The sequence below is a fragment of the Manis pentadactyla genome, chromosome 3 (assembly GCF_030020395.1).
Source record: "Manis pentadactyla isolate mManPen7 chromosome 3, mManPen7.hap1, whole genome shotgun sequence".
Lineage (NCBI taxonomy): Eukaryota > Metazoa > Chordata > Mammalia > Pholidota > Manidae > Manis > Manis pentadactyla.
Window position 1 is genome coordinate 106,467,592 of NC_080021.1, and position 9,415 is coordinate 106,477,006.

The 9,415-nt window shown below is 37.6% G+C and overlaps 1 pseudogene; it reads right to left on the bottom strand.

Moving 5' to 3' along the window:
* LOC118914297 (serine/threonine-protein kinase greatwall-like) overlaps positions 1 to 9,415 on the bottom strand; it is an 88,145-nt pseudogene that overhangs the window by 36,759 nt on the left and 41,971 nt on the right.

Consider the following 9,415-nt stretch of genomic DNA (forward strand, 5'->3'; position numbering starts at 1 on the left):
ATGCATTACAGGGGCACCAGAAGAAAAAGAAGAGAGAAAAAGGGATAAAAAGGGTCTTTGAAGAAATAATTGCTGAAAACTTCCCGAATCTGGGCAAGTAAATAGTCTATCAGGACATGGAAATCTACAGATCTCCCAACACAAGGGATCCAAGGAAGACAACACCAAGACATACAATAATTAAAATGGTAAAGATCAAGGACAAGGAGAGAGTATTAAAAGCAGTCAGGGAGAGAAAAAAGATCACCGACAAAGGAAAACCCATCAGGTTATCTGCAGATTTCTCAGCAGAAACCTTACAGGCCAGAATGGAGTGGCATGATATATTCAATGCAACGAAACAGAAGGGCCTTGATCCAAGAATACTCTACCAGCAAGATTATAATTTAAATTTGAAAGAGGGGTTAAACAATTCCCAGGTAAGAGAAAATGAGGAAATCTACCTCCCATGAACCATCTCTACAGTGTATTTTAAAGGGACCGCTCTGGATGGAAGTATGCCTAAAACTACATAGCTGTTACCAAAGAAAATAAAACCACAGAAAAGCAAGTAGACCAACTAAATACTAACCAAATGTAAAATTAAATCAGCTACTCACAAAGTCAGTCAAGAGCTACACAAAGAGTACAAAATATGACACCTAACATATAAAGACTGGAGGGGGAAGAAAAAGAAGGGAGAGAAAAAAGAGTCATCAGACTGTGTTTATAATAGCGCAATAAGTGAGTTAAGGTAGACTGCTAGATAGAAAAGAAGCTGCCCTTGAACCTTTGGTAACCACAAATTCAAAGCCTGCAATGGCAGTAAATACATATCTATCAATAATAATCCTAAATGTAAATGGACTGAATGCACCAATCAAAAGACACAGAGTTACAGAATGGATGAAAATGCAAGACCCATCCTAATGTGGCCTACAAGAGACTCACTTCAAAACCAAAAACATACACACACTAAAAGTGAAGGGATGGAAAAAGTTATGTCATGCAAACAATAGGGAGAAAAAAGCAGGAGTTGCAGTACTTGTATCAGACAAAACAGACTTCAAAACAAAGACAGTAAATGAAGGACATTCATAATGATAAAGGGGTCAGTCCAACAAAAGGATATAACCATTATAAATATCTATGGACCCAACACAGGAGCACCTACATATGTGAAACAAATACTAACAGAATTAAAGGGGGAAAGAGAATGAAATGCATTCATTTTAGGAGACTTCAACACATCACTCACTCCAAAGTACAGATAACCCAGACAGAAAATAAGTAAGGAAACAGAGGCACTGAAGAACACATTAGAACAAATGGACCTAACAGACAGCTATAGAACACTCCATCCAAAAGCAGCAGGATACAAATTCTTCTCAAGTGCACATGGATCATTTTCAAGAATAGATCACATACCAGGCCACAAAAAGAGCCTCAGCAAATTCAAAAAGACCAAAACTGTACCAACCAACTTCTCAGATCGAAAGGTAGGAAACTAGAAGTGAACTGTACAAAGAAAATGAAAAAGCTCACAAACACATGGAGGCTTTACAACACGCTCCTAAATAATCAATGGATCAATGACCAAATTAAAACAGAGATCAAACAATATATGGAAACAAATGACAACAACAGCGCAATGCCTCAACTCCTGTGGGACACAGTGAAGGCAGTTCTAAGAGGAAAGTATATAGCAATCCTGGCCTATTTAAAAAAGGAAGAATTATCCCAAATGAACAGTCTAAATTCACAATTATTGAAACTGGAAAAAGAACACATGAGGCCCAAATTCAGCAGAAAGAGGGAAATAATAATGATCAGAGAATAAATAAATAAAACTGAGAAGAACAACACAACAGAAAAAATTTATGAAACCAAGAGCTGGTCCTTTGAAAAATAAACAAAATAGATAACCCCTAGCCAGACTTACCAAGAAAAAAAAGAGAATCTACACACATAAACAGAATCAGAAATGACAAAGGAAAAATCATGATGGACACCACAGAAATTCAAAGAATTATTAGAGAATACTATGAAAAACTATATGCTAACAAACTGGATAACCTAGAAGAAATGGACAACCTTCTAGAAAAATACAACCTTCCAAGACTGACCCAGTAAGAAACAGAAAATCTGAACAGACCAATTACCAGGAATGAAGTTGAATCAGTAAACAAAAACTACTGGAACAGAAGATGGCTTCACCACTGAATTTTAGCAGACATTTAGAGAAGACATCATACCCACTCTCCTTAAAGTTTTCCAAAAAATAGAAGAGGAGAGAATACTTCCAAACTCATTTTATGAAGCCAACCACACTCTAATACCAAAACAAGGCAAAGGCACCACACACAAAAAAAACTACAGACCAATATCCCTAATGAACACAGATGCAAAAATACTCAACAAAATATTAGCAAGCCAAATTCAAAAATACATCAAGAGAATTAGACATCATGATGAGTGGGATTCATCCCACGTATGCAAGGATGGTACAATATTCAAAAATCCATCAACATCATCCACTATATCAATAAAAAGATGGACAAAAATCACATGATCATCTCCACAGACATCAAAAACCATTCAACAAAATTCAACACACATTCGTGATAAAAACTCCCAACAACATGGGTACAGAGGGCAAGTACCTCAACATAAGAAAGGCCATATATGACAAACCCACAGCCAACATCATACTTAACAGTGAAAAGCTTTCAGCTTTTCCTCTAAGACTGGGAACAAGACAAGGATGCCCACTCTCCCCACTTCTATTCAACATAGTACTGGAGGCCCTAGCCCAGCCAGACAACACAAAGAAATAAAAGGCATCCAGATTGGCAACAAAGAAGTTAAACTGTCCCTGTTTGCAGATGACATGATATTGTACATAAAAAAAACAAAAGAATCCACTCCAAAACTCCTAGAACAAACATCTGAATTCAGCAAAGTTGTGGGTTACAAAATTAATACCATAAATCCCTTATATTACTATACACTAATGATAAACTAGCAGAAAGAGAAATCAGGAAAACAATGCCATTCACAATTGCATCAAAAGAATAAAATACCTAGGAATAAACCTAACCAAGGAAGTGAAAGACCTATATATACCCTGAAAACTAGAAGACACTCACTCTTAAGATAAATTAAAGAGGACTATAATACATGGAAATTCATCCCATGTTCTTGGCTAGGAAGAATCAATATTGTCAAAATGGCCATCCTGCCTAAAGCAATCTATAGATTCAATGCAATCCCTATCAAAATACCAACAGCATTCTTCAATGAACTAGAGCAAATAGTTCTAAAATTCATATGGAATGACAAAAGACCCCGAATACCAAAGCAATACTGAGAAGGAAGAATAAAGCAGGGGGAATTATGCTCCCTGACTTCAATCTCTACTACAAAGCCACAGTAATCAAGACAATTTGGCACTGGCACAAGAACAGACCCATAGACCAGTGGGACAGGATAGAGAACCCAGATACAAACCCAAGCATATATGGTCAATTAATATCTGAAAGAGGAGCCATGGATATACACTGGGGAAATGACAGCCTCTTCAACAACTGGTGTTGGCAAAATTGGACAGTTACATGTAAGAGAATGAAACTGGATTACTGTCTAAATCCATACACAAAAGTAAACTCGAAATGGATCAAAGACCTGAATGTAAGTCATGAAACCATAAAACTCTTAGAAGAAAACATAGGGAAACATCTCTTGAATGTAACATGGGCAACTTTTTCATGAACATATCTCTCTGGAAAAGGGAAACAAAAGCAAAAATGAACAAGTGGGACTATATCAAACTAAAAAGCTGCTGTACAGCAAAGGTCACCATCAGTAGAACAAAAAGACAACCTACAGTATGGGAGAATATATTTGTAAAGGACATATCTGACAAGGGGTTAACATCCAAAATACATAAAGAACTTACACACCTCAACACCCAAAAAGCAAAAAACCCGATTAAAAAATGGGCAGACGATCTGAACAGACAGTTCTCCAAAGAAGAAGTTCAGATGGCCAACAGGCACATGAAAAGATGCTCCAAATGGCTATTCATCAGGGAAATGCAAATTAAAACCACAATGAGATATCACCACACACAAGTTAGAATGGACAACATGCAAAAGACAAAACAACAAATGCTGGGGAGGATGTGGAGGAAGGGGAACCCTCCTACACTGCTGGTGGGAATGTATATTAGTTCAACCATTGTGGAAAGCAGTATGGAGGCTCCTCAAAACACTCAAAATAGAAATACCATTTGACCCAGGAATTCCACTCCTAGGAATTTACCCTAAGAAAACAGGATCACAGATTCAAAAAGACATATCCACCCCTATGTTTATTGCAGCACTATTTACAATAGCCAAGATATGGAAGCAACCAAAATGTCCATCAGTAGATGAATGGATAAAGAAGATGTGGTACATATACACAATGGAGTATTATTCGGCCATAAGAGGTAAATAAATCCTACCATTTGCAACCACATGGATGGAGCTAGAGGATATTGTGCTCAGTGAAACAAGCCAGGTGAAGAAAGTCAAGTACCAGATGGTATCATTCTTCTGTGGGGTATAACAACAAAGGAAAACCTGAAGAAACAAAACAGCAGCAGACTCACGAACCTAAGAATGGACTAACAGTTACCAAAGGGAAAGGGACTGGGGAGAGTGGGTGGGGAGGGATGGATAAGGGGATTAAGGGAAACTATGATTAGCACATATAATGTAACAGGGCAGGGGGAAGACAGTGTAGCACAGAGAAGACAAGTAGTGACTCTATAGCATCTTACTATGCTGATGGTCTGTGACTGTAACGTGGTTGCGACTTGATAATATGGGTGAATGTAGTAACCACAATGTTGCTCATGTGATTGTATATCAATGATACCTTAATAAAAAAAAAATTCTTGCTGAGTAATTCAAGAATATTGTTGAAGAGGTCATGCCCTGTCAACCACTAAATTCTTCATCACATATCTCCTAATAAGGATATTCTTGCATAACTACAGTGTAATAAAATTCAAAGAAGTTAATGCAAATATGTTATTTAATGTAAAGTCCATATTCAAATTTCTCTGATTATCTCAATTTTGCCTCTGATAGCATTTTTCCTCATTTCCTATGCTCAAACCGGGATCACACATGGTATTTAGTTGTCCTGTCTCTTTAGTCTCCTTTAATTCAGAACAGGTTTTTCCTTTCTTCCATGAAAGAGGGAAGTCTTTCATGACCTCTGATTATTTCCTCATGAGAAATGCTACACATCTTCGGCATATGCAATGTTGAGTCCTTACTGATTCACACCAGATGAGACACCTAAAGTTAGCATGTTCTATTATTGGTGATGTTAACTTTGACCACTGACTTAAGGTGGTGATATCAGATGTCTCCACTGAAGAAGCATTGTACAGAAACTGGGCCAGTTTGCCAACCAGTGGCTTAAAAGACAGAAAGTCTTTCATCTTCTTACTGCTACTATATATATATGTTTTTTGGACTTAAGACAGTGTATCATGCTAAAAAGTAACCCCCTATCTCATGCTTTCTCAGAACCTTGGGGTTTCCTGAAGGGCTGTCTTTAGTCTTGCTTTGAGGGTGATTTCTAATACAAATTTGTATCTTTACTCCAAAATCCTTCCCCCCAGCATCACCAGGTCTTATTCCCCACAGAGAAGGTCATTACAACCATGCACTGCAATTCATGCTAATGTATTCACTGGAGTTACTTAAAATAGTAAAAAAAAAACAAAACCAAACATTAAAAAAGAAACCAACTCAACAATAGGGCATTCACTAAAAAAATTATGGAATTCATAAATAAATCCATGGAATTCCATGCAGTCATTAAAAAAGATGAGGTCATCACTAAGAGGAAAAAATAAGTAGAAGAATAGCATTTACAATATGATCACATTTAACATGCATTCATTTAAACAACTGTGGTTTGTAAAAACTAAATTTTATCTTGAATTAGTCCTAATGCAAAAAAGGGGCTCACCACTGTCCTAAATAAACCTTTTACTCTCCAAAGTTTTCTGTCCTTCCCATTAAATCTTTGCAACCACATTTAACATCAGTCTAAATATATTCACAGATTTACTGAAAGATTAGGAATGGATTTAATCATCAAGTACCAAGGGAGTTTTAGATCAGACTCTTTTTATGGCCTATCCTGAATTTTCAGGTCTTTAGCTTAAAGCTGGATATCATGTTCTTCCACATCAGAGTTCTGCTCAGTCTCAAGCCAGTATAGCATAAAGTTGCAGTGTGGCGCGATTATGTTCCAGGGTCACAGACAGCTTGAGCATATCAAGGATAAGGATTTCCACTCTTAAAGGCAATCAAATTATGAAAGGAATGAGCCTTCTGCTAATAAACACATATATCCCATATCTAAATTCTACATTTTAAAGGCCTATTCATTCATGGAAAACCATTTGTACATACTAGACAGAAGCTACTGGAGTTACCAAACATTTGATCCATAGACCTTCTCTGAAGTCAGAACTTCAAGAATCTGTAGTCAAAATGACCTTGCCTCTTGCTGTCCCCCTCAAATTTTTCACTAGAATTAATATTGAGCTGTTGCTTTAAATGAAAAGCAAGAACTCCCAAAGTCCACACACCCAAAATTTACCACTTCCTAGATTTCCTTATTATATACCAAACTTTTATACAGTGTATGTCAAGTGTATGTCCTGTGACTACAAAATATTCTAGCACTATGTTCAGACATTGTTTCACATGCTTCAAAATAACCTTCAAGGTAAGGTAGGGACTATCATTATCTCCATTTTGCAGGTGTGGAAACTGAGGTATGGCAGTTAATTTTATGCATCAGTTCAGCTAATCCACGGTACCTAGACATTTGGTGAAACACCAATCTACATGTTGTTACGAAGGTATTTTTTAGATGCGGTGAACATTTAAAGCAGCAGACTGAGTAAAAGCTGATTTTTCTCTCCATAATGTGGGTGGGCCTCATCCATTCAGTTGAAGGCCTTACAAGATCAAGGTGTTGTCCTAGTCTTTACCTCCCTTCCACTGCTGCCCCTCACCCCAAGACACATACAAGAGGGAATTTTCTGTCTCTATACTGCTTTTGGACTTGAGCTGCAACATCAGCTGTTCCCTAGGTCTATAGCCAGTCTGCCTACTCTTTAGTTTTTTGACTTGCTAGCCCCCACAAGCACACAGGGCAATTCCTTAAAATAAATCCCCCTCTCCACACATACACAGACACCCTATTAGTTCTTTCACCCTGGAAAACCCTGGCAAATAGAACAGGTGCAGTAACCTGATAACTTGGCCAAGGTCCTAAAGCTAGTAAGTTAGGAGTTGGGATCCAAACCTAGGTACTGTGAACCCAGACACTATCTTAAGTCAATGACTTCAGTGACTAAAGGGAGAAAAGAAATGTAAAATTACTTACTCACCAAGTAGACGTTGTTTGCTGACTACAGTGAGTAGTACAAATGGACAATGAAAGGACTTTTGCTTAGTGCCAGTGCTTCCCTCTCAGCTTGTACCTGATGAGTCATACTTTTGTCGATCATGTCTGCTTTTTTGACAACCTATAGTAGATAACACAACAACAGACAGATTCACTATTTTTTATTATAAGGTGTTTCCAGGTTTCAAAGATGCCCTCATGAAAACAACCAGAGAGAGAAAGCAGAAATCATTTGGATCTCACATTGCCATCAGGAAACTCTGCCCAAAAAAAAAAACTTTCCTCAACACAGAACTGCTTGTCTTGGAATCAAGTAGCAAAAGTATCACTTCCCTTTTGAGGAGGAAAAAGAAGTAAACAAATTCCCGACTGCCCTACATATTAGGAGAAGATTCTGTTCTGCTGTTCTTCTAACTAAGCCAAAAGATAGTAATATTCCTAATAAGCCCCCAGATAATCAGGAATCTAGACACAGAGAAACAGTAGCTAGTGAGATTTTTTCCCCCTTCTGATTCCTTGATGGATGGGAATAGAATCAGAAAGAAGAAGAATGTAGAAAGTTTCTTTTGCCTAGGGAAAAAAAATCTTGAGAATGGTTCGAACTCCTGAAATTTAAGTCTCAAATGCTGTCCTACAGAAAATAACTAATTACCCTTTCAGGTTTCAAGGTAATTGGTACAGAAGCAAAAGTTTAATCTACATTAAAATTGGAGCACTAAAGTGAGTCATCAGTAGCAATGAGATCGATTCTAAGGACAAGTACCACAAAAAGGGCATATTCGTTCTAAAGATTCATTAGAGTATTACCAGCATAAACATAAGCTCAGAAGCAAAATAATACACATCATGCAGAGACTAGCCAATTGGCCAGGATATGGGAAAGATACAGTGGAAGTTTAAAGTCATAACTTGTAGCATAACTGCTTTTCTAAGGCATTTGAACTTTAGCTTGTACATAACAGCCTAAGGAATATATGATAAAACAAAAGTGATTCCAGTTAGGGGCCTATTACAGTAGACTAGGTATGGAACTAAGGGCCTGATGAGCCTCAAAAACAGCATGTTATGAAAAGCCAGATGCTGGGTGATGCTATATATATATATATATATGGCATAACAGATAGAAGCAGCTTGGGTTCTCCGCCTTCATACTGTATTTGTCTCCTGCTTTTTAACCTTTGGGCCAAAAGAAAATGAAGGAAAAGGAACAGGCTTCTGAGCAGCCCTGCAGCCCTGCAAGTAGACTTGTTCATCATCAAAAGGAATTTTGCTTACGGTTTGAGATTTCTGCAAACAGCGACTTACTTGAAGCTTGCCTCTACCTAAGAGATGGGGACCTGGGCAGACTTGGGATGGAAGGGGTAATATGAATAAAAGGCAGAATGGACAGGACTAGTTGAGAGACAGGCTATACAAATCAAGTAAAGTTAAAAATGACTCAATTTTGTAGGCTGAATGGCAGAGATAATGGTGGTGGTATAAAATGGAAAGAGGGAATACAGGAGTGGTTTGGTGGAGAGGATTGTTCAGTTTGGAAACTGTTTCAAGTACAATTTCCAGGAGCCTGCTAGGTAGTCACAGAGCAGTGTCCACAGGAGGCTGAAACTGCATCTGCACTCTGACTGCTGCTTTCTTCCCATCATCCGATCAAATCAGTGCTGAAATGTGAGTAATCTGAAACTATGGGAGTGGATGGGCACCAAGGTGGCCAGAACAGCTTTGAAACACTGAAAGCTTTTGAATGCATTTGGAATGATACATATAAGGCTGCAAGGATAAAGGAGTGATTTAGGACATCTTTCAGCTTAGGTCTTTAAAAGTACAGTCTAGATTTATAATGAAAGGTTTGAAGAAAAAAAATGGGGTTCTATTAATATAGAAAGTAATCTATGTCACAGCATAGTTAATAAATATGGTATTGTTTATTTGAAAGTTGCTAAAATCTTAG